Consider the following 19241-nt stretch of genomic DNA (forward strand, 5'->3'; position numbering starts at 1 on the left):
TGCCTAGGGAATGAACAGTCTCTTGGTGCCTGACGTCGAACCGGCTTTCCGTAGCTTAAACATAACTCTGATGTCCGCTATGCATTTACTGGCAGCAAAACATTCATTAGAACACAATGGCTGCATTATTTATTTATTCACTTTTCAGGACGCCCTCGTTGCCCATTGCTAATCACACTGAAGAAGATTGTAGAAGAGCTATCCCCTTGAACAGAGGCAATTCTAGTGGGAAACAAATTCCAGGCTTCATTGGCAACGAAGTAAGAGCAGAGTTAGGATGTTGTGCAATTTGGAGGGAAATCACTGTGGGGGGCATGGTGGCGCAGCAGTAGAGTAGCTGCCTTACAATGCCAGAGAACCAGGTTCGATCCTAACTACAATGCTTGTCTGTACAGAGTTTGTACGTTCTCCCCCTGACCTGCTTGGATTTTCTCCAGGAGCTCCGGTTTCCTCCAACTCTCCAAAGACGTTCAGATTTGTAGGCTAATTGCCTTGGTATAATTGTAAAAAGTGTGTGTAGGAGGATAGTGTTAGTGTGTGGAGATCGGATCGGCTTGGACTCGGTGGGCCCAAGGGCCAGTTTCCACACTGTATCTCTAAGCTAAACTAAATGCTGAATGATGTTCCAAGCTACCTTTGTTGTCCGTATTTACAAGTTTAGCAAGGCTATTGGAAAAGCCTGAATGAGTAACTGTAATGTGTTTTGTGAACAGCATTCACTGCATCACCACCTGATAATAGCAGAGAATAAGTGGCCTGACAGCCCATAATGTGGGACACCACCTTGGATATTGTTGAGCTCCTTGATAATTGCTAAAACCAAACAGCCCTGTACTAAAATTTAGTTCATTGTTTGATCTGCATTTCATAATCCCTTTTCCCTCTTCCTGAAACTTCAGCCTTCATCTACTCTTTTCCTTGGTAATTCTTATGGTTTCTATCCCATATCTCCTCAAACCTGCAATAAACGCTTCTCATTCATGTTTTGTTCTTGCCACTCTTCCGCAATTATCTCCTCATCCCTAATGCTGACTGACATTGCAAGCTGTTTCTTTAAACGTTTGGAATAACCGCAACTTCTTTCATAAGTCACAATATTATTCCTCGATTGCACTCGTTCCAACAAAATCCTGGCATTTTCCAAATTCTGCTTCCTCTCTCAAGTTACAGAATGTATCACTGAAGCATGAAGATACTCCCATTATTCCTGCTCAGATTCCTACACTCCCAAACAGCAAGCAAACTCTTTACTCTATGCTTTGTATAAACAATGAATTATATAGCCCCCTTAGACAATAAACTAATTTGAATTGGAATCGGAATCTATATTCTAACTGTAGGCCAATTCAAACATCAGGTTCTAGGAAAGGTCAATAGCCTGAAACATTAATTCTATCTCCACAAATGCTGCCTGATTTGCTAAATGTTTCCACCATTTGCTCATGTTATATTATATTTGCATTATCAAAGACAAATAATTATCTTTCCACTCATGCTGTTCCCACTAGAAACTTTATTTTGACCAGAAAGTTAACTGGACTAGCCACATAAATACAGAGACTGCAAGTATAAATACAGAGACTACAAGTATGTGTCAAGTCCTGAGTACCCTGTGGTGTGTGACTCATCAAAGCCTTTCTGGTAGAAGTCCAGGGAATAATGGAATACTCTTTGCTTGCTTTACAACATCTGGTTTAAAACAGTGTGTTTGATTAACGTTCCATCTATCACGCGAAACATTCACTCCCTCCACCACCATTGCTCAGAGGTTGCTGTGTACATTGCAGTAACACATCAGAGCCTCTAAAACTCAATCTTGACAAATTGGAAGATCAAAGTCTACTGACATGTGGGAACATCACCACCTGCAGGTTTCTATCTCTATCCATCCTGCCTTGCAAATAAATCACTATTCCTCCATTAATGGTTCGGTCAAAATCCTGGAACTCTGTACCTAAAGGCACTGAGATGTACAGTTACCAAAAAAAAACTTCAGTGGTTCCAGGCGATAAACCACCACCTTTTCAAAAGCAACTGCCTTTGTGGTAATGTACTGGATTCATATCTGGAGGCCTGAACCCTTGATCGGGAGACACAAGTTCTAATGCTACTCTGGCATCTGAGGAATTTCAAAGCAAATAAATCAAAATATCTATCATAAGAACATGGTGTTGGTAATGTTGACTGTGAACCACTGTTTAGTTTACTTTAGTTTAGTTCAGTGTAGAGATACAGTACAGAAGCAGGCCCTTCAGCCCACTGAGTCCGTGCCGACCAGCAATCCCCCATACACTAACCCGAAACCCCAGCAATCCCCCATACACTAACCCGAAACCCGCTGAGTTACCTTCGCTCCATAGATGCTGCCTCCCCCGCTGAGTTTCTCCAGCATTTTTGTCTACCCCCGTACATTAACACTATCCTACACACTCGGGACAATTTACAATCATACCATGTCAATTAACCTAACGGGGTCAAGGAAAGAGCGTTCACGTCGCGGCCCTGTTTCAACCAATCTTTCCACCACCACGCACAAGAAGTGCAAGACAGACACCATTGTGCAGATGCCGAGAAGTGTGTTCAGCTCTGGCTGAACAACTTCTAATCTTGTGTGTGGACTCGATAAGAAGAAGAATTAACCTAACCTGTATGTCTTTGAAGTGTGGTAGAAAACCAGAGAACTCTGACAAAACAAAGTTTGTATGTTCTCCTCATGCAGGTCACGGGGAGAACATACAAACTCCGTACAGACAGCACCCATGGTCAGGATCAAACTCGGGTCTCTGGCATTGTAAGGCAGCAACTCTACTGCCCAGTGCTGTTGTTATGTTCTTCAGCAGAGGAAATCTTCTATTTTAATCAGCTTGACTTGTATGTGATCCAAGACCCCCGACAATTTAGTAAGCTCTGAAATCATGTAGCATCACTCAGATGATGGGCAATTTACGATCAGCAATAAATGCTTGCCTACTCAGCAATGTGCATACCCCATATACATCAATCAAAATAAAATCTAATTTCCGTGTCTTCAATTTGCATTGCACGTTATTATTCTGAATTGTTATATGTTCTTTCTCAAGATCACAGCAGATGAAAATAACAGTTTGACCACCTTAGATGATCTATTTTTAAAAACAATTAGTTTGGGGGGGAATTTATCAATGTTCAATGACAAAAATGCATGATTGCTATGTTTATTATGTTACATTGAGGCCTTTTTACTACTCATTTTTCGTGAAGTAATAATCACAATGAGCCTCGAATATGTGCTCTTTGCATAAGAAGTTCCTGTTGGTGTGGAAACCTCTGAAGTAAAATGGGCAAAATAAAATCAAGCTTCGGTTTTTATTGCAATTATTCATTATAAACAAGCTCGTTTCCATTGGACTCAAGTGGGCTGGAAATGCTAGCATTTCTGCAGCAGAATAGTTGCATTAGTGCTTAGTTTAATTTAGAGATACAGCGCGGAAACAGGCCCTTCGGCCCACCGGGTCCGCGCTGACCAGCGATCCCCGCACATTAACACTATCCTACACCCACTAGGGACGATTTTTACATTTACCAAGCCATTTAACCTTTGTACGTCTTTGGAGTGTGGGAGGAAACTGAAGATCTCTGAGAGAACCCATGCAGGGCATGGGGAGAACGTACAAACTCCGTACGGACAGCAACCAGAGTCGGGATCGAACCTGGGTGTCCGGCGCTGTATTCGCTGTAAGGCAGCAACTCTACCGCTGTGCAGCAACTCTGCCGCTGTACCACCATGACCGCCGTGACTTCTTCAGTATCCTTGCGTGAATGTTGAAGACCTGGACTTGGAGGTTGTTCCACTGGCAGTGAGATGCTGCTCTCTTACCTCGAACTTTAGAGGCGGAATTTAATTGGGATCCTCACTGAATCTGCATGGTTCATGGATAGAAAGTCAATTCATTTGAAAGAAGAGGAACAGCTGCTTGAGGGAAGGGCAAGAATAAGGTCCTTTACACCATTTTAAAAATTAATTGTAGGGGGAACGACAGGAGAGTGGGACTGAGTAGCTGGCTCCAGGAGGAGCCTGCAAAGGCTTGATGAGTCATAGTGATGAGCCCTATCACTACTGCGCCATAGATTCAATTAGAACATGGAATAGTACAGCGCAGGAACAAGACCTTCAGTCCACAATGTCTGTGCCGAACATGCCAAATCCAACTCTTATCCGCCTGTGCATAATCCACGTCCCTCCGATCCCTGTTTAGTTTAGTTTAATTTAGTTTGGTTTAGAGATGCAGCATCGAAACAGGCCCTTCGACCCACCAAGTCCACGCCGACCACCAATTACCAGTTCACTAGCTCTATCCTACACTCTCGAGACAATTTACAAAAGTCACTTAACCTACAAACCTGTATGTCTTTGAGATACAAGAGGAAACTGGACCATCCAGAACAAACCCACATTGTCGCAGGGAGAATGTGCAAACTCCGTACAGATAGCACCCATAGTCAGAATTGAAATCGGATCTCTGGCGCTGTAAGGCAGGAACTCTACCCACTGAGTTTCTCCAGCATTTTTGTCTACCTTTGATTTTCCAGCATCTGCAGTTCCTTCTTAAACAAATTATCCTTCACTGTTTTTTTCAGTTTTAATGTGATCCTGCCACAGCTTACCCTCACTATCCAGTTGGCTCCACTTCAATCCTGTGTTATTTTCACCTGGCAGCTTCCATTGCATACACACACGTCTATTCACCTTTTGTCATATCATTCCAGGGTACTTGCTCCACGTACGACAGCAAGTATCAGCTGTGTTCCAGTTTGCAGCATTCTCTGTCTCCGAGCTGTGGGTTCAAGTCCTATCCCAGACAGCTGAGCACAGACATCTATGTTGACACTGCAGTACTGGTTGGTATTGGATGCATTGACAAAGGTGCTGTCTTTCTGCTGGAACAATAACCGAGTTCCCTTTCAAGCCTAATGCAAACACTAATGGTGGCCACATACTGCAGCCCAACCATAGAAGTCTGGATAACCAATAATCCAACAATGACTTTACTACGTAATTACTTCATTGCAGCAAGTGTCTTGAACAACCTGAGATCATGAATGGTGTTATATAAATGGAACACATTCCTTCCTCCAGTTTATATTTCCTTCCACAAATGCGTTGCATCTCGCTCGCATTTTAATCCTCAGTGATCCCTTATCCACCGAGGACACACAGATTAAGTGGCCGCTTTGCTGAACATCTCCAAGTGTAAGTGTAAACCTAAGATCCCCATCACTTGCCAAATCCCACTTGAATCTTTCCACTAATTCCACTGTTAAAGAAATAGATGTTTAGCACATGGAGCTTGTTCCATTAATCCATTGGATCAGGGAAAATCTGTGCCTCAACTCTATTTATTCTCCATATCCCTTGATACCTTTACCCAACACAAATCCATCAATTTCAACATGAAAAGAAATAGCATTTCAGCTGAAAGGGAAGATTAAGAAGGGTTAAGTGGCTTTTTCAAGCTACTAATAGTTTTCACACCCCTGTCAGTGGGATTGATTCTGTAATTTGCTGTCAAATGAAATAAACCACCTAATCAATGTGAAAGGTTTAGATTTGTTTCTACTAAACTTGTAACTTACCGTTTTCCTAGACCCTTCAATTGGTTAATTGAATCTTAATTCCAGCATACTGACAGTCAAATCTTGAAATACATATATGAACGTGCTGATAGGAGTATTTTGGTTCTATATCAGGTGGCTCTTGGTAAACAAAGAAAATGTAATAGGGCATTCTGCACTTAGGAGAAAGATTTTTATTTCACCATACTGGTAGTTCTGTATAACCCAATGGGTTCATTCCTAAGAAATGGACAATAGACAATAGACAATAGGTGCAGGAGTAGGCCATTCGGCCCTACGAGCCAGTACCGGCATTCTATGTGATCATGGCTGATCATCCCCAATCAGTACCGCGTTCCTGCCTTCTCCCCATATCCCCATATCTATCTTTAAGAGCCCTATCTAGCTCTTTCTTGAAAACATCCAGAGAACTGGCCTCCACCGCCCTCTGAAGCAGAGAATTCCACAGACTCACAACTCTCTGTGTGAAAATGTGTTTCCTCATCTCCGTTCTAATTGTATTACTCCTTATTCTTAAACTGTGGCCCCTGGTTCTCCAGGGAACATGTTTCCTGCCTCTAGCGTGTCCAAACACTTAATAATCTTATATGTTTCAATAAGATCCCCTTTCATTTCTAAACTCCAGAGTATACAACCCCAGCCGCTCCATTCTCTCATCATATGACAGTCCCGCCATCCCGGGAATTAACCTTGTAAACCTACACTGCACTCCCTCAATAGCAAGAATGTCCTTCCTCAAATTAGGGGACCAAAACTGCACACAATACTCCAGGTGTGGTCTCACTAGGGCCCTATACAACTGCAGAAGGACCTCTTTGCTCCTCTTGTTATGAAGGCCAACAAGCCATTTGCTTTCTTCACTGCCTGCTGTACCTGCATGCTTACTTTCATGAAGTGCTTTGAGAGGTTGATCATGGAGCAAATCAACTCCTACCTCGACAAAAACCTGGACCCACTGCAGTTCGCTTACCGCCACAACAGATCAACGGTGGATGCGATCTCGCTGGCCCTCCACTCCGCTCTGGACCACTTGGACAACAAAAACTCATATGTCAGGCTGTTATTCATTGATTACAGCTCGGCATTTAACACAATCATTCCCTCTAAGCTGGTTACCAAACTCGCAGAACTGGGTCTCTGTGCATCCCTCTGCAATTGGATCCTCGACTTCATCATTCACAGACCACAGTCTGTTCGTATTGGTGGAAATGTGTCAGCCTCGATAACAATCAGCACGGGAGCACCTTAAGGCTGCGTGCTCAGCCCCCTGCTGTACTCACTCTATACTCATAACTGCATAGCCAGTCATAGTGCGAACTCCATCATCAAGTTAGCTGACGACACCACTGTGTGGGACGTATAACTGATGGGGATGAGTCAGAGTATAGAAGAGAGATCGAGCGACTGTCCATATGGTGCCAGCACAATATCCTGGCCCTCAACACCAGCAAAACTAAGGAACTGATTGTGGACTTTGGAAGGAGTAGGATGGGGACCCACAGTCCCAATTATATCAATGGGTCGATGGTTGAAAGGGTCAAGAGCTTCAAATTCCTGGGTGTGCACATCTCTGAAGATCTTTCCTGGTCCGAGAACACTGATGCTATTATTAAAAAAGCACATCAGCGCCACTACTTCCTGAGAGTTGGTTTGTCAAGGAGGACTCTCTCTAACTTCTACAGGTGCAGAGTAGAGAGCATGCTGACCGGTTGCATCGTGGCTTGGTTCGGCAACTTGAGCGCCCTGGAGAGGAAAAGACTACAAAAAGCAGTAAGCACTGCCCAGTCCATCATCGGCTCTGACCTCCCTTCCATCGAGGGGATCTACCGCAGTCGCTGCCTCAAAAAGGCTGGCAGCATCATTAAGGACCCACATCATCCTGGCCACACACTCATCACCCCGCTACCTTCAGGTAGAAGGTACAGGAGCCTGAAGACTGCAACGACCAGGTTCAGGAATAGCTACTTCCCCACAGCCATCAGGTTATTAAACTTGGCTCAGACAAAACTCTGAACATTAATAACCCATTATCTGTTATTTGCACTTGATCAGTTTATTTATTCATGTGTGTATATATTTATACAATGGTATATGGACACACTGATCTGTTCTGTAGTCATGCCTACTATGTTCTGTTGTGCTGAAGCAAAGCAAGAATTTTATTGTCCTATCAGGGACACATGACAATAAACTCTCTTGAATCTTGAATCTTGAATGTTGAATATTTAAAAAACAATTGTTATAAAAACAATTGTTTCAATGGGAGAAAGGGAGTGGAGAGACGAGAGATTTAGACTCACAATAACAATTTATTTCCCCACAAAAAGAAATGTATTTTTCATAATTATGTTATTTCTGTTACAGCAAGCTTAAAATACTAAATGTCATCTATTACATTGTTTAATAGAGTATCATTGGACAAGTGCCAATGGAAGCAATTGCTTGTCAGTTTCAATGGGCAGCTGAATGAGTAATGAAACTGACCACCTGTGTTCTGAAGAGACAATGATGCCTGATTACTGTGGGGAGGTTACATAGACATTGTTTTATTTCTTCAAAACCTTTTCTTTCAAACCAGCCTTTTTTCTGCTTGTCATTTTCCAAAGTATCTCTTAAGTGGTTCTCCAGTTCCCAGTCAAAATTATATTATGACCAATTCAACCCACGTAATACAAATAGTGTTCCTTTAACTCATTATATGCATTACATCCAATTTGTGTTGTAGAAACATGTTTTTTCAGAACTACTGGTACTCCAAAACCAAGCCTATTACTACTTAAAATATTTAAAAAATACCACGGATGGCTCATAATATTTGGAGGAAAGAACTGCAGATGCTGGTTTTAAATCGAAGGTAGACACAAAAAGCTGGAGTAATTCAGCATGACAGGCAGGATCTCTGGAGAGAAGGAATGGGTGACGTTTCAGGTCAAGACCCTTCTTCAGTCTGAAGACCCTTCAATTGGGACCCCATCTTCAGTCTGAAGAAGTCTCAACCCAAAATATCACCCATTCCTTCTCTCCAGAGATGCTGAGTTATTCCAGCTTTTTCTGGCTCATAATATTGATGGTAGCTGATTGTCCTATAGGTAAACATACTGTGACACAATATATTGTGGCATTGCAAGGAACACACCAGATTCAATCCTTGATTTGTCACTTAATATCACTCAAAACCTGCCAAATACATACACTGATCCACCAACTGAATGGGGATCATATTCATGAAATCTTCATTATCATCCATGGTTATCTGTAGAAATATGCATATGTGGAAGCAGCATTACAAGTGTTAGAATCTTCTTTGATGCTACTTTGTTCAAACAGTCCATTCTCACTTACGCCTAAAAAAATATGCAGTCTGGATCAAGGATTTATAGGGATTAATGTCCAACTACGTGAAGCAGATAAGAACTAGAAAATTGACAATAATAATTTATCACAAATAAACAAGCAATAGATCAAAGAAACAAATCATAAAAGCAAAATTATTTTGGAAAAACAAACTCAAAAATGTATCTAATATTGTTGCATTAATGGAGAGATCCAAAGCAGGTAAATGTAATTAAGATATAAATCAACATGATGTAATTGAACAGCTTATCAGGCTTAAGGAATGAATAGCCTATTCCTTACAATATATGTTTAAAAAAAAACAGATCCAATGTAAGAAGTTGTATAAAGCCACAATTTATAGAGTGTGAACTGATTATATGAGTGACCCGGGATATTTTGAACAAGTAAAATGGCATAAAACCCAGAATGCAAATTTACCGTTTTATGCTTAACTCAGACATTTCCCTTTGTGGTAATCCTTCATTCTCTACAACTCAAAGACAAAAGGGACTGCTGGAATCTGGAACAAAAAAATAAGATCTCAACCAAAAATGCTGGCATACACCTTTTGCCTCTACAGATCCTGCTTGAGCTCCACAGATCAAAAACTTACAAATGTTGTGATTGCAACCAAGCTTTTCAAGATGGCGGATGTGCGGGAGTGGGCGCCGTCTGTGTATGGCAGCCTGCCCGCAGTCCGTCTCTACACCTTTTTTTATTTTATTTTATTTTAAGTCCTGTTAAAAAATGTTAGTGGAGGTCTTCTATGTGGAGGGTGGGGGTGGGGAAGGGGGAAACTATATTTCTTAGTCACCTACCTGGTCGGAGAGGCAGCATTCCTCCAAGCTGCTTCTTCGCCCCGTCCTCGCGGCCTACCATCGAGAATGGAGCGGCGTTTCCTGTCAGGACCGGCCGGGACTACAGCTTCGGCGGCGGTGGTGCAGCGTTGGGATACCAACAGGGAGCGGGCGATGCCTTACCGGGTCGCCGTGCGGTAAGCTCCGGAACGCTGTGGCCGTCGATCCCAACATCGCGGAGCTGGGGCTGCGGGCGTCCGGCCGCGGGCGGCGCTGGATTTGGAGCGCCGCAGAGCCAGGGTTCGAGTTCGCCGGGGTCGGAGCTCCAACCGGCGCGGCCTGAAGACTATGAGTGCCCCGGTCCCCAGGAAGGAGGCAGCCGCTCCAGACTTTTCCAAGCCGCTGAGGAATGTTTCACCCGACGCCGAAGTTCCATCTTCACGGCAAGAGGGCTCTGAAAATCATCGGACTGGCTGCACGGCCACAAATGGGCCCCGACCTCGGATGTTTCACAGAGGAAGAGGACTTAACTTTCTGGTGCCTTTCCCCACAGTGGAAAGTTTTGATTCTGCTGTGGGGGGACGTTTGTGTTGAACTCTAAAATGTGTTCTGTCCATTTTATTCATTTTTTTTTAACCTTTTTCTATGGTTTGTAATGGAACTTATTATTTAATTTATGTAAAGCACTTTGGTGTCAATGCGAATTGACTTAAAACGTGCTATATAAATAAACTTACTTTACTTTACTTTACTTACTTATAGCAATGGGGTCAAGGAAAGTGCGTTCACGTCGCGGCCCTGTTTTCACCAATCTATCCATCACTACGCACAAGAAGCGCAAGAAAGACACCATTGTACTCAGATGCCGAGAAGTGTGTTCAGCTCTGGCTGAACAACTTCTAATCTTGTGTGTGGACTCGATAAGAAGAAGAATTATAGCAAAATCATCACTGCATGGTGAATGAAGGAGCAACTGGCTACCATTGGACTTTGAATGTGCAGGCAACTGTAGAAGTCCACGTCAGCCTGAAGGACCGATGCTGGAACACATAACTGCTTCCTTTGGTACTCAACACATCATAGTGTCCAGTAGATAAGAGACACAAGATGCAAGAGTAACTCAGCAGATCAGGCGGCATCTCTGCAGAACATAGATAGTGATATTTTGGTTTGGGACCCGAAACTTCACTTATGATACTGCCTAACCCAGAGTGTTACTCCAGCACTTCGATCTTTGAAAACCAACATCAACTTTGGATTACTTCTCCATTGTGGCCAGTGGTGGAGCAGTGATTCGCTGAGGCAATTCAGTGCACTTTACCTCAGTGCTTTCAATACTCTACTTAATTTAAATGGTGTTAATTACTTAGTAGTGCAGAAGTTTGTTCATGAAATCTATGCTACACTATCTGTTAAATGTTTAATTTGTTGCAACAAAAGTTATTGCTTCCTTGTTTGCTGCCCATGGGAAATCCGCAATGTGATTTGTTGCTATGCCAGATTACAATAGCTGGTTACAGGTGTTCTCCTAAACAGATGCAGATTGAAACTAATGTTGGGAATAAGGAAACTCATGAGCTGGCCAGGTCTTTGAGTGCGGTCCACTTGGTCGGCATGGACAAGTTGGGCCGAAGAGACTGGTTCGCCTGCTCTATAAATTGATGACTTCATTCAGTAGAAAATTAGATTTATGTACCAAAAGAGAGTTGAATAAATAAATCAGGCTGTTTCAATAATATGCTTCTCTAAGATTCCATGTATTCTTATTGTTTTCTTTCAAATAGAAAGATTAAACATATTTAAAAGAATGACAGGAACAGCACAGTGGTGCAGCGGTAAGGTTGCTGCCTTACAGTGCCAGAGGCCCAGGTTTGATCCTGTCTACGGGTACTGTCTGTACGGAGATTGCACATTCTCCCTGTGAACGCATGGCTTTTCTCCAGGTGCTCCAACACTCCAAAGACGTGCAGGTGTGTAGGTTAATTGGCTTTTGTAAAATTGTAAATTTTCCCTTGTGTGTAAGATAGTGCAAGTGTACGAGGTAATCGCTGGTCAGCGCGGACTCTGTGGGCCAAAGGGCAAGGTTCCACGCCGTATCTCTAAAGTCTTAAAATGTCTAGATTTCGGGGAGAATAATCTGTGCAATTCTTTGAACAGTGCCACACCCGACAAACTACCAATGTATGCACTCACCTCCTCGCACGCAATTGAAGACTAGTCTTAATATTTATTTTACCTACCTGCTGTAACGAGGTGATTTAAACGACAGCTAAATGTATTCCTGCCTCTTGTTTGAACGATTTCAGCAACTTGGTGCCCAGTACAAACAGCATCGGTGTTGGAGCATTGCCTCAGAGTAATTCTTCAGGGTGTGACACGTCTAACCTTTTTGTCTGTGATTTGTGCTGTTGTGCAATTTGCATGACAAAATAAAAAGCTTTAAGATGGAGGACTAAGGCACAGAACAGGTTTATTAAAAGTAACGCCCTAAATGTAGGAAGAGGTTATACAGCAGATTGCACTATTTTTAAATTTTTCTACTTACAGGTTTTCCATGTCAGAAAAATGGTGATAGGTGTGGCAATCAGATAACTCTGCTGATAACCACATTGGAACTCCCATGTCTGAGTGTCATGATGACCCAACAAGCTTGACAAAACCACCCTTACATGTTATACAACAATCCAGCTACCCACGAGCGCGACAGTTCTCACACTTTGAAGCTGAAAACCACCATGCTGCCAGAAAACAATCATGTTTATTAAATGAATGCTATAGATTCTCAAACTTCAGACAGTGACAAAGTTCCCAGGACATTCCTATGCAAGTTACCTTTGTTTAAAGGCTTTCAGAACGGAGCAACCAGTCAGTCGATTGACATTGTAATTAATCTACATAAAACAGAAAAAAAGTCATTAGTCCTCTTCTCCTTCTTCTTTTTGTGAAATCTATCTCCAGGGCGAATTGATAGAGACTCCAGCAGGAAAGCATTTCATGCCAGGCAGTGCCAAGTAATTACATTTGAATGCTCCCCAAACCTATCTAGGCATGTGAAGAATTCCAGCATCGTGTTTATTTCCACTTCAATTCTACCTCAACCTCAAGATTATAGTAGTCTGACACAATGACTTGACGAGCCTTTGAAGAAATGGGTAGCTTTGGTCCTCTGAGTCTCATTCCCACCCTTCCACTTGATTATGAGCCACGAGAGTATCACTAAACTGCTGGGGATTAAACCATGACGGAGATTAAATCATCAGTGCTTTCAATGCACTTTATAATGGCACTTTCAAATTAGTCCCTATAATCAGGCTGTCGTTGTAACTTCATGAATGAAGCCTCATCCTTGAATACGTAGCAGTTTTTATACATGGCCACCTTACCTGGAATTCACTGTTTGAATCACTTCAATCAATTTTCCACACCTGTGGTAGCATCAAAAGTAGCTTTGAACAAGTTACTAATGACATGCAATATGACTATAACAAAGATCATCTACCTCTCCTCACTCTATCTATCTAAAAAGATACTGGCCCCAGAGGTGAGGAGCATGAAGAAATAAGATGGAGGTTTGGCTGTTGGTGCGAAGGCTACTGGAGAAAAGAGAAGATATCATACTTCGGTGAGAAGATTTTATAATCAGAAAAATAATCTCTCCCTCAATATCAGCAAGATGAAGGAGCCAGTTATTGACTTTGGAAGCATGGTGAAGTATATGCCCTTTTCAGCATCATATGTGGAAGTGATTGAGAGCTTCAAGTTCCTTGGCGGCAATATTACCAATAATCTGTCACGGACCAACCACATTGATGTGACAGCCAAGAAGGCACACCAATGCTTTACTTCCCGAGGAGACTGAAGAAATTTGGCATATCTCCAGTGACCCTTACAAACCTCTCCAGATGCATACTATCGGGTCATATAACAACTTGGTTTGGAAACAGCTCTGCCCAAGACCGCATAAAATTAAGGTGAGTTGTTGATGTAGCCCAGTCCATCACACAGACCAGACTTACCACCATTGATCCTTTCTACATTTCACACTGCCTCAGAAAAGCAGCCAACATACTAAAAAACTTGTCCCACTACAGTCATTTTGTTTTCTCTGTGTTCCTGTCCGGCAGAATGTACACCACCATCTCAGGAACAGCTTCATCCTCACCACTGTCAGGCTCCAGAACGGTCCTTCCATAAGCTAGGATAATGTCAATTCACTTGGGGACATTGGGCTATGTCTGAGGAATGTTGTAATGCACTAATAATGGATGTCTTGATGACGCCTTTCATGACGGCTGCTTTTAATAGGTACTGTGCATATTTCGAAATCTTTTTAAAAAGCGTGACTTTAGAGAGCTCGGAAAAATGCTGAAAAGCAGGACCACCAGGGTGGTTATCTCCGGTTTGCTTCCAGTTCCTCGTGCTGGCGAGAGCAGGAACAGGGAGATACGGGACCTGAATGTGTGGCTGAGGAACTGGTGCAGGGGGCAGGGATTTAGATTCTTAGATCACTGGGATCTGTTTTGGAGTAAAGGGGAACTGTACAAAAGGGACGGATTGCATCTTAACAGGTGGGGGACCAGCATTCTGCAGGCAGGTTTGCCACTGCTACACGGGTGGTTTTAAACTGAATAAGGAGGTGTGGGGTGTCAAATGGGATAGTCGAGGATAAAGTTAAAGGGAATGAGAGTAAAGGGATAGTTAATGACCCCAGAATTAACAGAAAAGGAAGCTCACAAAGGGATAGGAGAGTATGGCCAAGTGTAATAGGGATCGATGTGAAAGGTGAGATGCGTAAGGAATTAAAAATATTGTATATGAATGTGCGAAGTATAAGAAGTAAAGTAGATGAGCTTGAGACTCAGTTAGAGGTTGGTCGATATGACATTGTGGGGATTACTGAGACGTGGTTGCAGGAGGATCTGGCCTGGAAACTTAATAATCAGGGTTATACATCCTATAGAAAGAACAGGCAGGTGGGCAGAGGGGGGGGGGGGGGGTAGCTGCCGAACATTGGCCGTGCAGATATCGAGATTGAAAATATTGGGAATTATCGCGTTTGCTCACTGCATTTCATCAACAGTAAGGCATTATTTGTTTTTTTCTTGATTCTTTTAGTATCTAAAAAGTTTCAGAAGTGATAAGTCTGGCTGTAAAATTTTAAAATCGAACATGGTTCTGAAGTGGGTTTTTACATGCAAAAAGAAAACGCTTCTGAAGCTGAATTTATCATTTAAAAAATCTCCAGACTTACGAGTGGTGTGTGTGGAAAAGTAAGTTTTCTATCATTATGCTATTGAGATGTATATTTTGGCAAATAATAAAATGGCCTGACAGCTTAAACACCCAATCCCTTTCAATAGGATATTGTCAATTTGCTGAGGTTGATTATGTCCAATTAACAGCTAACAATTATGCCATTCCTTGGCTTGCATCTGAGTAAAATGCAATTCAATACCCACGTACGGTTTGCAATTTTTTTAAGGATACTGCCAGCCCGTCAGCTGTGAGTGACTGAACTGCCAGCCGACCAGCCGTGAGTAAGTGAATTGCCAGCCCACCAGCTGTCAGTGACTGAACTGCCAGCCCACCAGCCGTGAGTGACTGCACTGCCAGCCCGCCAGCCGTGAGTAAGTGAACTGCCGGCCCACCAGCTGTCGGTGACTGAACTGCCAGCCCACCAGCCATGAGTGACTGCACTGCCAGCCCGCAAGCCGTGAGCAAGTGAACTGCCGGCCCACCAGCCGTGAGAGACCGCACTGCCAGCCCATCAGCCGTGAGTAAGTGAACTGCCAGCCCACGAGCTGTAAGTGACTGAAGTACCAGCTCAATAATCCATTCAGTCCATCCTCTCCCCCTTCTCTCTCTCTCACAGAGTCTGTCGCCTGTTTTGGGCAGAATTTCTGGCAGTTTCTCAGCTGCCAGCCTGCCAGGTCCGAGTGACTGTACTGCCACGCCTCAATGACTGAGCTGCCTGGCCTCAGTGACGGAGCTGCCAGCCCAAGAATCCATTTGGCCCATATTGGCCATACTAGCCCTCTGGAACCCAGTCCCTTCAGCCCACAACACCCATCCTAGCGCAACAGAAAGCCTCCCGCCCCCCCCCCCCCCCCCCCCCCCCCCCCCCCCCACTGGCCTGCAATATTGGAATTAGTGGAGGTGGAATAATGCGTTGGGTGACCAGCCCTCCCGTGTGATGCTGGGACCCAACGGGTCCGACTTAGTCTAGTAATATAGGTAAGTGTGAGGTTATCCACTTTGGCGGCAAAAACAAGGGGGCCGATTATTATCTCAATGGGGTTAGGTTAGGTAAGGGGGAGGTGTAGCGAGACCTGGGCGTCCTTGTACACCGGTCACTGAAAGTTGGCATGCAGGTACAGCAGGCAGTGAAGAAAGCTAATGGAATGTTGGCCTTCAGAACAAGAGGATTTCAGTATAGGAATAAAGAGCTTCTTCTGCAGTTGTATAGGGCTCTGGTGAGACCACATCTGGAGTATTGTGTACAGTTTTAGTCTCCTAATTTGAGGAAGGACATCCTTGTGATTGAGGCAGTGCAGCGTAGGTTCACGAGATTGATCCCTGGGATGGCGGGACTGTCATATGAGGAAAGATTGAAAAGACTAGGCTTGTATTCACTGGAGTTTTGAAGGATGAGGGGGTATCTTATAGAAACATATACAATTATAAAAGGACTGGACAAGCTTGATGCAGGAAAAATGGTCCCTATGTGGGGCGAGTCCAGAACCGGGGGCCACAGTCTTAGAATAAAGGGAATGTCATTTAAGACTGAGGTGAGAAAAAACTTTTTCACCCGGAGAGTTGTGAATTTATGAAATTCCCTGCCACAGAGGGCAGTGGAGGCCAAGTCACTGGATGGATTTATGAGAGAGTTAGATAGAGCTCTAGGGGCTAGTGGAGTCAAGGGATATGGGGAGAAGGCAGGCACGGGTTATTGATAGGGTACGATCAGCCATGATCACAATGAAAGGCAGTGCTGACTCGAAGGGCCGAATGGCCTCCTCCTGCACCTATTTTCTATCTTTCCATGTTTTGTGAGAGAGTGGCAGACTAGTAGAGTAGCAGGGGTTGAGGATCAGAGACTGAGATAAAAGACTTTTGAGAGGATCAAAATGAGAGCAGGAATAGCAGCAGGGGAAATGTCCCAGATAAAGCGGAATGAAGTTAAAAAAGAAAGATGCGGCAATTGAAGTCCAGTATGTTATTGCATTGGCGGATTTACTGATGAAGCTAATTATATGGGTTTAAAAATGAAGGATATGTAAAACCAGTTGTGCAGCAGGAAAAGAATAAGTGGCAAAGTTGAAGGTCAATCTTAAATTTGGAAGAGACAGAGAAATGTGCTTTGATGCAGTGATATGAAACATTAGCTAAAGTTGAAAAACCAGTCAAACAAGTAGGCCTGTCACAAGCATAACAGCAGGGGGTGAGCAGGGCTGTAAACTGATCACATCTGGCATAATAATTAAACAACTGAACCAAAGTCTGATGAAAGGTCGTTGATCTGAAACGTTAACTCTCTTCCTGTCACTCCACAGAAACTGCATGATGTACTGAGCATTTCCAGTTTAAATTGAAGCACAATCGTGAATTTTACCTCAGTCCTATTACCTGAGCCGAACTCCATCATGATGCCGCCAACTAAACCAAAAATGTGACTTATGCCAGAGTATACAGAATATTTATTTCACGAGACATTGGGATTTAACTTCAAAGAAACAAACCAAGTGTTGCAAATGCAATTTTTTGCAAAATGAGTCAATAAAACATAAAAGTTCTTGGCGAGTCATATGTTAAAATCCTGTGATTAGAAACTCTGGGTAATCAATTTGTTTTCATCTGGTTGATGAATTATTTTGTTTAAAGTACACCATGACAGATTACTCAACAGTTGGTATAAAGGTTTGATATGTTTGCCCAAATCCCCTGCCTCTGACTCTTCTGATATGCTGCAACTGAGTAATTGTTAAGGGAGTTACCCCTCACCCATCTAAAACCATTGAATTGAAATTATTTTATAACAAAAGATACAAGCACCAACAGTGTGTTGTTTGAAATAAATCACGGGTAATTGGTTAGTTTACTGCAGGAGCTGATCTTTAAGTCAAGTCAAGTCAAGTCAAGTTTATTTGTCACATACACATACGAGATGTGCAGTGAAATGAAAGTGGCAATGCTCGCGAACTTTTGTGCAAAAAGACAAACAACCAAACAAACTATAAACACAATCATAACACACATATACCTTTACATAATAAATAATGGAAGGAAAAACGTTCAGTAGAGTTAGTCCCTGGTGAGATAGGCGTTTACAGTCCGAATGGCCTCTGGGAAGAAACTCCTTCTCAACCTCTCTGTTCTCACCGCATGGCAACGGAGGCGTTTGCCTGACCGTAGCAGCAGGAACAGTCCGTTGCAGTGGTGGAAGGGGTCTCTCATGATATTGTTGGCTCTGGAGTTGCACCTCCTGATGTATAGTTCCTGCAGGGGGGCGAGTGAAGATCCCATAGTGCGTTCGGCCGAACGCACTACTCTCTGCAGAGCCTTCTTGCCTTGGCAGAGCAATTCCCAAACCAGATGGTAATGTTCCCGGACAAGATGCTTTCCACCGCCGCTGCATAGAAGCACTGGAGGATCCTCGGAGACACTCTGAATTTCCTCAATTGCCTGAGGTGGTAAAGGCGCTGCCTTGCCTTACTCACGAGTGCTGAGGCGTGTGATTCCCATGTCATATCCTCGGAGATGTGGACTCCCAGATATTTAAAACAGTTCACCCTATCCACAGGATCCCCATTTATCCTCAATGGAGTGTACGTCCTCGGATGATGTGCCCTCCTAAAGTCCATGATCAACTCCTTCGTTTTTTTGATGTTCAAGAGGAGGCTGTTATCCTGGCACCAGAGTGCTAGATCAGCCACCTCCTCCCGGTAGGCCTTCTCGTCGTTGTCTGAGATCAGGCCCACCACCACAGTGTCATCAGCAAACTTAATTATTGAGTTGGAGCTGAACCTAGCCACACAGTCATGTGTGTACAGGGAGTACAATAGGGGGCTGAGGACGCAACCCTGGGGCGATCCTGTGCTCAGGGTAAGGGACTTCGATGTATTCCCTCCCATCTTGACTACCTGGGGCCTGGCGGTGAGAAAGTCCAGTACCCAGGCACACAGGGAGGTGTTGAGTCCCAATTCCATTAGCTTCCCGGCCAGTCTGGTGGGGACTATCGTGTTGAAGGCTGAACTGTAGTCTATGAACAGCATCCTCACGTAGCCCCCCTTCTGGCTGTCCAGATGGGAGAGAGCGGTGTGCAAGACCTGGGAGACCGCATCGTCCGTGGATCTGTTCGGACGGTATGCGAACTGCAACGGGTCCATGTTCCGAGGGAGGAAGGCGCAGATGTGTTTCTTCACCAGCCTCTCAAAGCATTTCATGACTACCGAGGTAAGGGCCACTGGACGGTAGTCATTCAGACAGGCAGGGGAG

The 19241-nt window shown here is 43.7% G+C and overlaps 1 protein-coding gene across 1 annotated transcript in view; it reads right to left on the reverse strand.

Moving 5' to 3' along the window:
• The window catches only part of nckap5 (NCK associated protein 5), a 486547-nt gene extending 474414 nt beyond the window's left edge, over window positions 1-12133 (reverse strand). Inside the window, exon 1 of the mRNA XM_033024638.1 lies at window positions 11987-12133. The gene's annotated coding sequence lies outside the window, so the exon portion shown is untranslated. The remainder of the gene's footprint in view (window positions 1-11986) is intronic.
• Between the last annotated feature and the right edge of the window lie 7108 nt (window positions 12134-19241).

The sequence above is a fragment of the Amblyraja radiata genome, chromosome 7 (genome assembly GCF_010909765.2).
Source record: "Amblyraja radiata isolate CabotCenter1 chromosome 7, sAmbRad1.1.pri, whole genome shotgun sequence".
In the NCBI taxonomy this organism is placed as follows: Eukaryota; Metazoa; Chordata; class Chondrichthyes; order Rajiformes; family Rajidae; genus Amblyraja; species Amblyraja radiata.